The sequence below is a fragment of the Ornithorhynchus anatinus genome, chromosome X5, assembly GCF_004115215.2.
Source record: "Ornithorhynchus anatinus isolate Pmale09 chromosome X5, mOrnAna1.pri.v4, whole genome shotgun sequence".
Lineage (NCBI taxonomy): Eukaryota > Metazoa > Chordata > Mammalia > Monotremata > Ornithorhynchidae > Ornithorhynchus > Ornithorhynchus anatinus.
The window spans coordinates 34,670,586-34,684,502 of NC_041753.1; the positions used below are offsets into that span (position 1 = coordinate 34,670,586).

The window sequence follows — 13,917 nt, forward strand, 5'->3', positions numbered from 1 at the left end:
TGCAATCCTCTTGCCTCCAAGACATCTCTACTTGGATGTCCCACTGACACCTCAAACAAGTGAAAACAGAACTCCTAATTTCCCCACCCAAACCTTGTCCTTCCCCTGACTTTCTCATCCCTGTAGAATACACAGCACTATCATCCTCCTTGTGTTACATGCTCATAACTTTGGCATTAATAATAATAGTATTTGTTAAGGGCTTACTATGTGCCAGGCACTGTACTAAGTGCTGGGGTAGATACAAGCAAATCAGGTTGGACATAGTCCATATCCCACATGAGGCTCACAGTATTAGTCCCCATTTTACAGATGAGGGAACTGAGGCACACAGAAGTGAAGGGACTTGCCCAACATCACAGCAGACAAGTGGCAGAAACAGGATTAGAACCTATGACCTTCTGACTCCCAGGCCTGTGCTTTATCCACTGTGCCATGTTGCTTCTCATTATGCTTGACTCACTCTCTAATTCAACTCACCCATTCATTCTATCATGAAATCCTGTCAGTTCTATCTTCCCAACAGCTTTAGAATCCACCTGTTTCTCTCAATCCAAACTTCTACCATGCTGATCCAAACACTCAACATTTTCTGCCTTGGCTACTGCATTAGCCTCACAGCTGACCTCTCTGCATCCTACCTCTTCACTCTGCTGCCCAGATCATGTCTGAAAAATCCATTCAGTATGCATTTTGCCACTCCTCAAAAAACTCCAGGTCATTGCCCATCCACTTCTGCATTAAACAAACTCTTCACTATCAACTTTAAGGCACTCAATCTGCTCTCACCCTCCTACTACCTCCCTGGTTTCCTACTACAAAGCCAACCTGTATACTCTGCTCCTCTAGCACCAGTCTACTCAGTATCTCGATTTTATCTCTTCCACCACAGATCCCTTGCACACATTCTCCCTCTGGCCTGGAACTTCCTCCCTCTTCATATCTGACACCACCACTCTCCCAACCTTCAAAACCATCCTACCTTGGGCAAGTCACTTAGATTCTCTGTGCCTCAGTTACCTCATCTGTAAAACGGGGATGAAGACTGTGAGCCTTATGTGGGATGACCTGATTACCTTGTATCTACCCCAGCACTTAACAGTGCTTGGTACTTAGTAAGCTCTTAAATACCAACATTATTAAAATTACATCTCCTCCAAGAGGCCTTCCCAGACTAAGCTATTTATTTTCCATATCTGCCCTCCCCTCTTAGAGCTATGAACTTGGCTTTGTAACCCTTAAGCACTTTGATACCACAGCCCCACAGTACTCAAGTAAATATTCTTACACTCTATTGCTTTCCCTGTTGCTAATCTATTTTAAATGTCCATCTCCCCCTGTAGAATGTAAACTGGGCATTGGCAAGGATTGCATCTACCAACCTTGTTGCACTGTACTTCCTCAAGCACTTAGTACAGTGCTCTGCACATGGTAAGTGCTCACTAAATGCCATTTGTTAACTGAATGGCAATCTCAGAATAGCAATATAGCCACATTTTTAGATTTTTGGGGGTCATACATACAGTGTCCTCAAGACTGTCTTTGCTGTGCTGTTTGTAATAGCTGGTGCCATTTTCATTTTTGCATCCTTATTTCACAATCCTTTAAATAATAATGATGATGGTATTTGTTAAGTGCTATTTGCCAAGCACTGTTCTAACCACTTGGGTAGATACAGGGTAATCAGGTTATCCCACATGGGGCTCACAGTCTTAATCCCCATTTTACAGATGAGGTAACTGAGGCACAGAGAAGTTAAGTGACTTGCCCAAGGTCACACAGCAAACAAGTGGAGGCAGGATTAGAACCTACATCCTCTGACTCCCAAGCCCCCACTCTTTTCACTGAGCCACATTGCTTCTTGATGCTACTATTAAAATTACTCCTTTCTTGATTTTAGTATATCATGTTGGTCTGTCTCAGATGACTGCCAGTTTTCAGACTCAGCATTGTCTGAGGATTTTTTAACCATATCCTTAAAACACTTCCTCTGCCCTCTTTGCTTCCAGTTGTGCAAATTCAGTTTGCCACACAGCCCTCTATTCCTTACATTTCCTATCCATTGGTGAGTGGAGGAACAGCCTTAGAGAGAAAGTTCCATTGCTTTTGTCAGACCACCTGCAAGATCCAAACACTTTCTTCCTTAGGGTTCTGGCTTTAGAGATATCACTGAATAAACTGTTCAGGGAGGTTAAAAAAGAGGCTACTTCCATTCCTCTCCTAAATGATACAGTGCAGCCAGTGATATTGTAACGTTAACACTGGAGGGGGTCACGTCAAAGGGCAGAGACTGTATCTGTTGCCGATTTGTACATTCCAAGCGCTTAGTACAGTGCTCTGCGCATAGTAAATGCTCAATAAATACTACTGAATGAATGAGGAAAGGGGCATTATTTCAGTATCTTTTCTCCAAAAGAAGTTGCAAGAGCTTTAGCCTTCATTTACTCACATTTTAGTAAGATGGAAAGGCAGAGATTGATCTCATTTTACAGATGGAAGAAAATGAAGCCCAGAAATGTTACATGATTTACAGTCAGTTGTCAGTGATGGAATCAAGACTGAAGTCTTGGATTTGTTCAGATTTCATTTGCCCCACCTGGCAGCTTCCCCCACTACAGTTAGGTATATTCTCTTAATCACTCTGTAAATCCTACTGCCCTCTCACACCCAAAGGAACCAATCCTGAGCTCTTCTGAATCCAGGACCCTCTTCCAGTTATGCTGGTGACTGCTACTGATGAGGAGCACCTTAATCCCATCTGTATTTTAAATCTCAGAAGAGTTTTCAACTCTTCACTGTTGTCCTCTCCCCACATTCACTTTGGCTTCTTCCTCTCCAGTATCTTGACAATTTAGCTCCAGTGGTATTTACAGACCTTTGTTTGCAGAGCCCTGTATCAGGCACAGACAATTATTATATTTGTTAAGCATTTACTATGTGTCCAGCACTAATCTAAGCACTGAGGTAGATATAATCTAACCAGGCCAGACAGTCTGTCCCACATGGGACTCATAGTCAAAGTAAGATAAGAGGTCAGATAAATCTAATATTGGCTCTGCCACTTGTTTGCTGTGTGATCTTGTGCAAGTCACAACTTCTCTATGCCTCAGTTACCTCATCTGTAAAATGGGAATTAAGATTGTGAGCCCCATGTGGGACAACCTGATTATCTTGTATCTATGCCCTTAAAACAATACTTGGCACATAAGTGCTTAACAAATACTACAATAATGACTGTTTTCTCATGCCTAGACTAGAATGATTTCTTACTCTCACAAGCCCCCAGCTCATACCACCCAGGACTTTCCTGGACCAGGGAAGACTCAGTGATATGAAGTAAGAAGTCAAGCCATACCTCTCATCATCAAGACTATTGTGGAAAGTTCTTAATTTTACCAGTGTGCAAGGGAACAGCACACACACAACTAAGGGTCCAATACCAGCCTGCTGGTCAAGGGAAGCCATTCTGCCAATGTTTCTTCATTCTGCTGTTGCCAAGTGCCGCTCTCTTGCTGCTTCTGCTGGTTGATTCTGCTGCAGGTGATTCCCTCTACTTCTCTACAAGCCTCAGTGCTACTACTTCTGTGCAAACCCTCTGTATATACCTCCTCACAATTTAAAATGAGCACCTTTTATCTACCTTAGGTGTCACAGCTGTGGCTCTATGTAGCAGTCATTGATTGGTCCAGGCCCGTTACCAGGTAGAGCAGGGTGAGAAGGCCACGCCTCCCTCCATGCTCCACCCCCACTGGCCCACAACCACCTGTCTAAGGTTGAGTCCATCAGTGCATTCGCCAGTCTCTTCCTTGTTGTTCACAAGATCACAAACAGTCACTAATAAGGCAGGTTCTTTTATGCTCACCCCACTTAGCAAATTTCCTTTCTCTTGAATCCCTCTCCTCCAGCCAGATCTGACTGAGGTCAGTCCAAGCCCCAATATTTTAGATTGTATCTGGACTGCTGGACATACTTAGAAGTACCACAAAGGACATTTTGGGGTACATATAGGGCAGGAGATTAAGTAAGATGGTTGCCTTCTTGAATTATCTGAAGATTTAAAGTTAGAGGACAACTTTGAACAGTGGCCATAAAGTAATGAAATAAAGAATAGAGTTGCCCACCAAAGAAGGGAAGTGAGCATTCAACAGGATTAGGAAAGTAGTAGGAAAGAGCCTTTATGAAGGAGGTATAGGATAAGTGGCAAAAGATGCTACAAGAAAGTTTAATGGTCCATAAAGAAACAATATTAAGGATACATGAAACAATTATCTCCATGTTTAAAAATGATGGGAGAGAGTAGGAGGAAACTTAGCTGATGGAACAAAGAACAGGGAAAACACAGAAATACAAATGGGAATGCCACTGAAAGTAGAACTCTGTCAGAATACCAAAGAGAAATACAAAGAAAAGGTCAGTAGGGGTAAAATCAGAAAAGCCAAAGCAAGAATCTAGATGCAAGTTGAAAGGGACATAAAAAGAAATTGAAAAATAGTCTTTAAATATACTACAACGAAGAAAAGGATAAAGGGAGTCATGCCCTTCTGGAGGAGAAGTCTTGCAATTGCTGGGTATCATTGTTAATAGCAATTATCACTAGAATCTAGGCTCATTATCTTACTCGCTTCCCCTGGTAGCTTTCCACCCTTGCTGCTTTTGAGTTGTTGGAAAGCACGTTTTCTGAAGCACTATAACTGCCTCTTGCCACGGTTACCTCCAGCCCAAACTGCTTTGTGATAGCGGGAGGGTGTGGTAATGATTCTAAAACATGAATTATAAGATGATATCTTAAAATTGTCAGACCACAGGTTTTTTTTTTTCTAAAACAATTGTTACTCCCCTATTGTAGAGCCTAGGTGTTTTCCTTTGCATTATCTCCAGATCCTATTTGTCACTGCCGGCTTGTGGGGCGTGGGCAAGGAATGGGAAAGATGAGTAAGGAAACACCACCTTACCCAACCGTGGGTCAAGTTTATCACATTGCAGTTATTTTTAAAAGCCTCAGTCTTGCCAATTAACTAATGATGTTTGTCTGTTTCTCTCTCCTGTTTGCCTCTCTATGCATTTGTATTCTATTTCTTTGTTTGGCTTTCTTCCTATATTTTACAGTATTTGCCGGGATTTCTCTCTTTTTCTCTACCCTTCTGAGGTGCTCCTCTCAACAATAATGATGATTCTGGCATTTATTAAGTGCTTACTTTGTGCCAAGCACTGTATTAAGTGACTGAGTAGATAGAAGATGATCACGTTGCACACAGTCCCTATCCCACATGGGGCTCATGGTGTAAGGTGATGAGTGAACAGGTATTTAATTTTCATTTTACAGATGAGGAAACTGAGGCACAGAGAGGTTAAGTGACTTGCCCAAGGTCACCTAGTTCTTTCCTTTCTCCTCCACCTTTCTTCCATAAGTTCTTCCACTTATTGCCTTCCATTTTTCCTTTCTCTTTTGCCCAGACCCCACTCCTGACTCTCAACTTTCGCTCTCCCTTCAACATCATCTTCTGCTCTCAATTTCCTTTTATGACCTGCTGCCTCCTGCTCCTGCCTTTCCCTCCAAGCTGGGCTCTGTCTCTGCAGCTCAGTGTCCCTGGCCTATTGTTCCCCTTTTCATTGCCTGTTTCAAGGGTCTTGCTGTCCTCAGCCCTCTTCACCATGGCCCCTCTCCTCTCCTCCAGTCCCAGTCTTGGTCTCATTTCCTTCTACTCTTGACTCTTTATGTAACTGCTCCTCCTGTCCCCCAGGTTGCAACCCCACCATGCTGTCTGGCTTGGTTCAACTTCCTAGTCTCTAATGGCTTTGGGTAGCAATGGCAGTGACTCGTGGGTCTCTATTCTTCCCCTCACCCCTGCTGTGCCGATATGCATACTGCATGAGTGGTGGATATGATGATTGCTAACAGGTACAAAGATGATTCCTCCCTATCATCCTTTTTCTCTCACACATGCAGACAAAACTAAAAAAACTGATACTGGAATGCTGACAGAAAGAAGAATGGAATTGGTTCTGTGGCATTTTCATCACAGGAGGATGGACTCAAAGGTCAAGATTGACTTAAGTATACTGACTAAGAAACGGAGGCCTCTGGGGAAGTGTGGATCCTCTGACTCTGCTTCCTGGCTAACGTGGTATGGAGTGGGAGTTTTATTTTTTCTTTCCTACTCCTTTATCATTTAGAACAGCCACTTCCACACTGTATTCCTTCTGATCGCATATGTTTTCTACAGGGGATGTGAATGTTTTATTCGATGATGCTATCTAAATTGGATGAGGATATAGTAGGGTCTACTGTTGAGGAGAGGGAATGTGTCAAGAGATGGTATTTATTTACTGTGCACTATGTGAAGAACACTTTATTTAAGTGCTTAGGAGAGTACAGTTCATAAGAGTTGGTAGTCAGGCTCACTGCCCCAGCTTGTTCTCTATGACCACAGACCATTCCTGGTTTCCCAGAGAAAACACCACACTCTTTACAGTGGATGTGGGTAGCTCACTCAATCACAGTGCATAAATAGGACAGGGTGCAGAAGGGACTTCTGCTAGCAAGGACCCGCGGAGACACTCGGTTCTATGGCTACAGGATGCAACTTTAGCCCAACCAACCATTTTGCAGTGCATGGTGTTGGTGATGAGACCCTAGGTGAGAAAGTGGGGATGTTTCAGTGCAACCCATTACCACTTCTGAACAAAACAAAACTGTAGCCAAAGTTCTGATGATTTGGGATGCCTTCTACCATACCATATCCTAAACAAAAGTTATACTCTAGTAGAGGATTCAGGATATTGGCCATTTAGTTACTGAAGGAGCAGTACCTTCGGTGTCTGAGCCACTCTATTTAGAATGCACTGCTCACTCCAACTGAGGAAAAGAAGTATAAGAAGTATTCCTAAAAATGCCTGATTCATCCAAACCAAACTGGAGTCCCTTAACTTCATTCAAGGCATAACACTAAGAAAATAACCATCCTTACATGGAAGGTCAGGAATCTACATGAGAATGAGAACATTCCTCACTCAGAAAAGCACTTAGAGCATATGAACCTGACAGATATGGAACCAATTTCATAGCAATCAGTGGTATTTATTGAGTACTTACTGTGTGCAGAGCACTGTCCTCAACCCTGGGAGAGTGCACCACAGCTCTGTATTTTCTTTGCTTATCCTAGGCCACCCTGCCCCATTTGGGCTCCCTAATCAAACATCTCTCTTTTCACTCATAGATCCGTGCCTCAACACTGCCCCCTCAACCTAACTCAACTCCTTTGCACCCCTGTTCCTCTGTTGATCTCATATTGCCAGCCCCCAACTCAGGATTACTTCTATAATATGCTTCCTCTGTTCCTGTACTCATGCTGCAGAGTGCTGTTGTAAGAAATTTAGATGCAAGGCCAACTCTAACAACTTCAAATTCATCTTTACTTGCTTTAAGTCTTCCTGCTCTCCCTCTCAACAACATCCCTTCTCTTTCCTCAATGACTCCTATATTAATGGTCCCCACCATATTTTCCAGACCTTTAACTCCTTCCTGAAGCCCTCAGTGCTCTCACCTCCCACTTGCTTGCTCTTGATGATCTTACTACTTTGTTGACAAAATTAAAACCATAAGGCATGAGTTCCCCAATCTCTCTGTCATTTCCACAATAATGTTGGTATTTATTAAGCGCTTACTATGTGCAGAGCACTGTTCTAAGCGCTGGGGTAGACACAGGGGAATCAGGTTGTCCCACGTGGGGCTCACAGTCTTCATTCCCATTTTACAGATGAGGGAACTGAGGCACCGAGAAGTGAAGTGACTTGCCCACAGTCATACAGCTGACAAGTGGCAGAGCGGGATTCGAACCCATGACCTCTGAGTCCAAAGCCCGTGCTCTTTCCACTGAGCCACAACTTCCTCTTCTCCTACCCCAACTTCTGTTCTCTCATGGAGATCTATCTCCCTTCTGCTTTCAAATTAATAATAATGATAATTGTGGTATTTGTTCAGTGTTTACTATGTGCCAATCACTGTTCTAAATGCTGGGGTAGATACAGGGCAATCAGTTTGTCTCACGTGGGGCTCACAGTCTTAATCTCTATTTTACAGATGAGGTCACTGAGGCACAGAGAAGTTAAGTGGCTTGCCCAAGGTCACACAGCAGACAAGTGGCAAAGCCGGGATTAGAACCTATGTCCTCTGTCTCCCAAGCCCATGCTCTTGCCACTAAGCCACACTGCTTCTCTTCCCCACCCATCAGTGTCTCTAACTCCAGCCATACTCACTTTCTAAAAGCAATTGCATCATTTTTCTTACTTCCCTGACAGACATTCTCATTTGCTCATTCTCTGATGGCTCTTTCCCCTCTGTTTGCAGACATGCTCGTATCTTGCCTATTCTAAAAGAGCCTTTCCTGGATTCCACTGAACTTTCCAACTACCACCTCCATCTTTTACTCCTGATTCCTTATGTAGCTACTCCTCCTGTCACTCAGGTTGGGTTCCTACCACACTGCTGGGCTTGGCTCAGCATCCTAGTAGAATAGGTTGTATACATCCACTGCCTCCATTTCCTCCCATCCAACTCCTTTCTTGACCCTCCCCTTCACTCCATTGAGACCAATTTCCTCAAGGTCACCAATGACCTCCTCCTTGTCAAGTCTAATGGACTCTATCCTAATCTCCTCAACCTCATGGCTGCCTTTTATTCTAGACCACTGAGAAGTAGCATGGTGTAGTGGATAGAGCACGGGCCTGGGAGTCAAAAGGTCATGGGTTCTAATCTCCGCCACTTGTCTGCTGTGTGTCCTGGAGCAAATCACTTCACTTCTCTATGCCTCGGTTACCTCATCTGTAAAATGGGGATTGAGACTATGAGCCCCACATGGGACAGGGACAGGGAGGGATTGTGTCCCTCCCACTTGACATGTATCCACCCCAGCACTTAGTAGAGTGCCTGGCACACAGTTAGTGCTTAACAAATACCATAATTATTATTATCCCCTAGACAGATTGCCCAATCTTGGTTTTACTAGCCCAGCTCTCCTCTTGGTATCTTCTTATCTCTCTGGCTACTCTTTCTCAGTCATTCACTTTCTCTTTCTCTGCCTCCTACCCCCTAATGGTGGATGTCTCTCAGGGCTCAGTTCTGGGTTCTCTCATCTCATTCACTCAAACTCACTTCATTGGGGAGCTCATCTGCTACTATGACTTCAACTAACCACCACATATGATTCCCCAATATACCTGTCTCACCTAACACAATCTCACATCTCCATTTACCTTCAGGGCAACTATAATAATTGTAACTGCCGAATTTGTTAAGCACTTACTGTGTACCAAGCACTGTACTAAACTCTGAGGTAAATACCAGATAATCAGACCCAGTCTTTGCTCAGAGAAGCAGCGTGGCTTAGTGGAAAGAGCCCGGGCTTGGGAGTCAGAGGTCATGGGTTTGTATCCCAGCTCTGCCCCTTGTCAGCTGTGTGACTGTGGGCAAGTCACTCCCCTCTTAAACCCCCTTGGAAGAGTACAATAGAGTACATGAATTAGTATTCAGATAATAGATTGTTGATAGGTACAGAAATGCTACAGGTGGTTGTGAATACTCAAGTCCATGCATAGTTGGTGCAAATGTGCTGAAGTGGCAGGTGGGGATATATAATCTGGAGAAATTAGAAGTTAAATCAGGGAAAGCCTCTTGGAGGAGTTGTGATATTTGACCATGTAACACACTTGTGCTTCTTACTATACATTTATATTGTTTTGGTTAATGTTTTGGATCTGGGGAACACATTAATGAACATTACATAGTTTCCCTTGGGAAACAATACTTCATTTATCTCTCTTTCATTTAACATTCCATTTTCATGGAACCAATTAAGAGTGCTCACCAAGGTTTAGCTGTACTGTCACCCGATTAATCCTTTCAACTGAAGTTTAAGTATAAACAGGGGTCATTCATCCATTCACCAATATTTACTGAGCAATCACTGTGGGCACAGTGCTGTTTTAGACAATAAGGAAGTTAAATGAGGAAAAGCAAAGCACAGTTGTCCTCAAGGAGTTTATAATCTCTCATGAGAAATAAGTTTAATGGACCAGGGAACATTCAAAAATTGCATGAGGATAGAAGCATACATATGAGGTTAAGATCAATAAGTGTTTTGGGGAGTAGTGGAAATGACTGGAATGCTCATAGTCAAGCAGGGTTAATTTGAGACTCATTTAGGAGATGAGTTTTTAATCTTAGTCACAAAAGAGGCGAGGGATGTGATGCTGTGAAGATGAAATGGGAGCATTCCATCCAAAGGGAATAACATAAACATTACCCATCAATTTATTTTTTTCCTAGCGACTACAGCCAGATTTTGAGTAATTTGGATCTGATTATCCAGGTCTTTTGCTTATCTTTCTGCACTCCTGCATTCTGTCTTTTGATGATTTTACTGGGCTTTAGCACCTCCACCAGAGTATGCTAGGGAGAAGGAAAAGGTGAAATTCAAATCAGTACATTTTGATAGGGTGTTTTTTTTTTTACAGGTCTGGTTGAGGAGTGTGAAATGAGGTTTTAGATTATCAAAGGATTTTAATTACCAGTAATCTATACGATCCATTGTCTCTATTTGGTGGATTGTCAAATTTGGTGTTTTAGGATTCTCAGAGATAGAATGAATAAAATTATCCAAGTGGCATTTTGGGAGTCAAGGTTGGATGTCAAAATTGATGTTGGGTTTACAAGACACCCTAAAAACACAAACTCTCCAAAGAGAAAGCAAAAATGGATTTATTAGAAAGGAGAGACTAACAATTTCCAGAATCCTAACCATTGTTGATTTAGATACTTTAATTGGTACCTCACAAACCAAACATGTAAACATTACAAAAAAGAAAAAACTCTTAAGAAAGCTATATAGCAATGCTCTTAATTTGATCATTAAAAGATACCATTCTGGTTTGGGCAAAACCCAGAAAACTGAATAACTCAATTGAACCCAAGGAAGTAAGGGAGTGCAGGGCCAGAACTGAAGACAGCAGGGCAAAGTTTCAAGCCAGAAAATGGAACAGCCAAACATTTGCATTTTGCAGTTTGAATTGGCTGTGCACCCAGTTTTACAATTCTATACTGTCTCCCCCTCTAGACAACAACCTCTTCTTGGGCAGGGAACATGTACTCCAACTCTGTTGTACTTTTTCACGTGCTTAGGACAATGCCCTGGACACTGTAAACACTAAATAAATACCAATGATTGATTGATTCATAACACAGTGGATGTGTTTTTGTTGACCCTCGCATTAAGAAAAACTCTACAGTCCTCATGGTTCTGATGCTGTGGACATGTACACAGGTTGTTTTTTCCATCACTCTGGCATCCTGATTCCCAACAGGCTCATTATGTCTGAAGAACATTTCCTATTTCTAGAATAACATTCTAGTCAAAATATGTAGTGAAAACACACATTCTGGCAGTTTCTAGATGCATGATCATTTTTTGAAATAAAATTCATTAAAAAGAATTGACTCCATACTTTCACAGTCCTAAGATCCTACTTGGAGTCTCTATGTCATATAGGTTCTGTTTAAGACCCTGGGCAGTGTAAATCTACCTAAATTAGTAGCCAGTTGCTTGCCAGAGTGCATGTTTACACATGCAAGCACACACACACCTGCAGCACCTTCCACACCTTCCTCTCTTCCACAGTTCTGGCTCTTTCTTTTTTTTTAGACAGGCCTGTGACATAGGAGAGTGTTCAGAGCAAGGAAGCTCTGTGGCCTATTGGAAAGAGCATGGGTCTGGAAGTCAGACTGGGTATTAATCCTGGCTCTGCCACTTGCCTGCTGTGTGACCTTGGGCAAGTAACTAAACTTCTCTGTGCCTCAGTTTCCTCATCTGTTAAATGGGGTGTCAATACCAGTTCTCCCTTCTACTTGGGCTTGAGCCCCATATGGGACAGGGACTGTGTCTGAACTGATTGTCTCCAGTGCTTAGCACATAGTAAGTACTTAATAAATACCACAATTTTATTATTATTAAGGACCAGGGAGAAATGGGGGTATTGAGTCAGTCCTAAAGGGCACAATTCAAGCAAAAATGTACAGTGAACCCTTGGTGGGGTTGGCTCTGGCCCATTTTGCCCAAAGATTACATTTGACCATGATGGCATGTGGTGTGCTCAGCTCTTGTCATTTTCCTTTCTGGACTGTTCTAGGACAGGTTGGGAAAAAACAACAACAACAAAAAACAGCAAGAGAAGAAAGGGAGGAGGGAGTAATTGATAATAAGAGGAAAATGACTGGACCAGAAGAGAAGTAGGGCATGAGGGTAATCTGACTTAGTCTATACTGCCATTGGCCCAGAATTTACCCAAGTATTTCAACAAAGATGTTGAAAAAATATCAAAGTAGCATCCCCTCCCCATCCCTCTCAGGGTTGCACCTGGAGAGTTTCCAGTACTCTACCAGTCTCAACTATGGGAGGGAGAGTCAAGCAGAGGCATGCTCATTCCATTCCTAGTTTAGCCAGTGGCTAGCGAGTGAAAGGAAATCTGCTACAAGTCAAACTCCCCCATGCCAGGCAGCAGCAGCAAATGAGAAGAGTTAAGGGTGGAGAGTTTACAGGTTTACTGCGCAGAAGGAGGCAATGGTAAACCACTTCCATATTTTTACCAGGAAAACTCTATGGATACACTCCCAGAACAATTGCTGATGGAGGCGGGGCATTCTGGGAAAGATGTTTCCATGGTGTTGCTATGGGTCAGAAACAACTCAACAGCATAAGACAGATACAGACAGATCCCCTCCCCAACCCTGGCCCACCCCAGGTGTCACAGCCCTATTTTGCCTTCTCCATCTAGAATGCAGTCTTTAAGGGCTGTCATGAGGGGGTGAAAAGAAACAGCAAAGAGCAAAAGCAAGCAAGTTGAAGATTGGAGGGATAAAATATTGTGAAATAGAGTGCTCAGGCATTCTGACTGGTCTAGGACAGAGGCCTTAATACTTAACCAATAACTAGTGTCTTAACCAGGTGTTGAGTTGCTAATAGGTCACATATTTTAAAGTTATAGTCAATGCTTTTAATTTTCACCATATTCTAATTAATTGCTTCTCTGTGAAATATAAGCAGCAATATCGAACTCTTTTGATGGCTTGATGGCTATTATAGCACAGTGTAGTAATAGATGCCACATTAACTTACATTGAAAATAGTGATATTGACAATTTAGATACTGTTAAAAACAGCCACACCAAAGTCACTGTTATTTAACAAAGATACTATTTGGGGGCATTCACCTGCTTGAAATCTTATCTTGAAAGAAAAAATCAGAGTGATGGATGAAAAATTCTATTTCAGGTGAAAAATATTTTATTTGAGAATGTGACCATTCATGTTAGATTTGTAGTCACTCCCTGCCTCATCTAGTAAAGGGCCATTATACCTTGAAACTATCAAGGCCATGATGACTGAGAAGTATATGTTAAAGTAATAAAATGTTTTTCCAGTTCAAACACTAGTTCAAAAAGATGATCCAATTAAAAAAAACATAATTCAGAAAAGTAAATATTGAAGAAAACACTGGCTGAATTGGTGGACTCACTGGCCAAATCAGTATGATCAACCAGTTCAAACACCATCCAGATTTGAACTTAGCTCATTTCATGCTTTTGCCTTCAGTAAGAATGAAATAGTCAATTTAGTTCTCCACTTTCTCTCTCACTATTTCTCTCAGCCTCCTCAGCTCTTTCTCTGCCCCCCCCCCCATTCCTTAACTGGACTGTCCCCCACAAGGCTCTCATATTACGTCTCCTATTCTACTAGCTATGCATCTACTATCTCAGGGAAGCATCCACTCACCTGGCCCCAGATAAAGCTGAAGAAAGGGGGCAGGGATGAACCGAGATAGGATGGGAGTGTGTAGTCGACCCTAAGTCTTTACCTCTGTTGTCAC

At 42.5% G+C, this 13,917-nt stretch overlaps 1 long non-coding RNA gene and 1 other non-coding gene across 2 annotated transcripts in view; one reads left to right on the plus strand and one right to left on the minus strand.

Moving 5' to 3' along the window:
* Positions 1 to 3,626, minus strand: part of LOC120638171 — a 30,917-nt gene extending 27,291 nt beyond the window's left edge. Inside the window, exon 1 of the long non-coding RNA XR_005659677.1 lies at positions 3,356 to 3,626. This is a non-coding gene — a long non-coding RNA (uncharacterized LOC120638171). The remainder of the gene's footprint in view (positions 1 to 3,355) is intronic.
* Positions 3,627 to 12,389: 8,763 nt separating this feature from the next.
* LOC114808323 lies at positions 12,390 to 12,527 on the plus strand. Its single transcript, XR_003756169.1, has one exon. It is a non-coding gene; the product is annotated as a small nucleolar RNA SNORA7 (small nucleolar RNA).
* Positions 12,528 to 13,917: the final 1,390 nt, after the last annotated feature.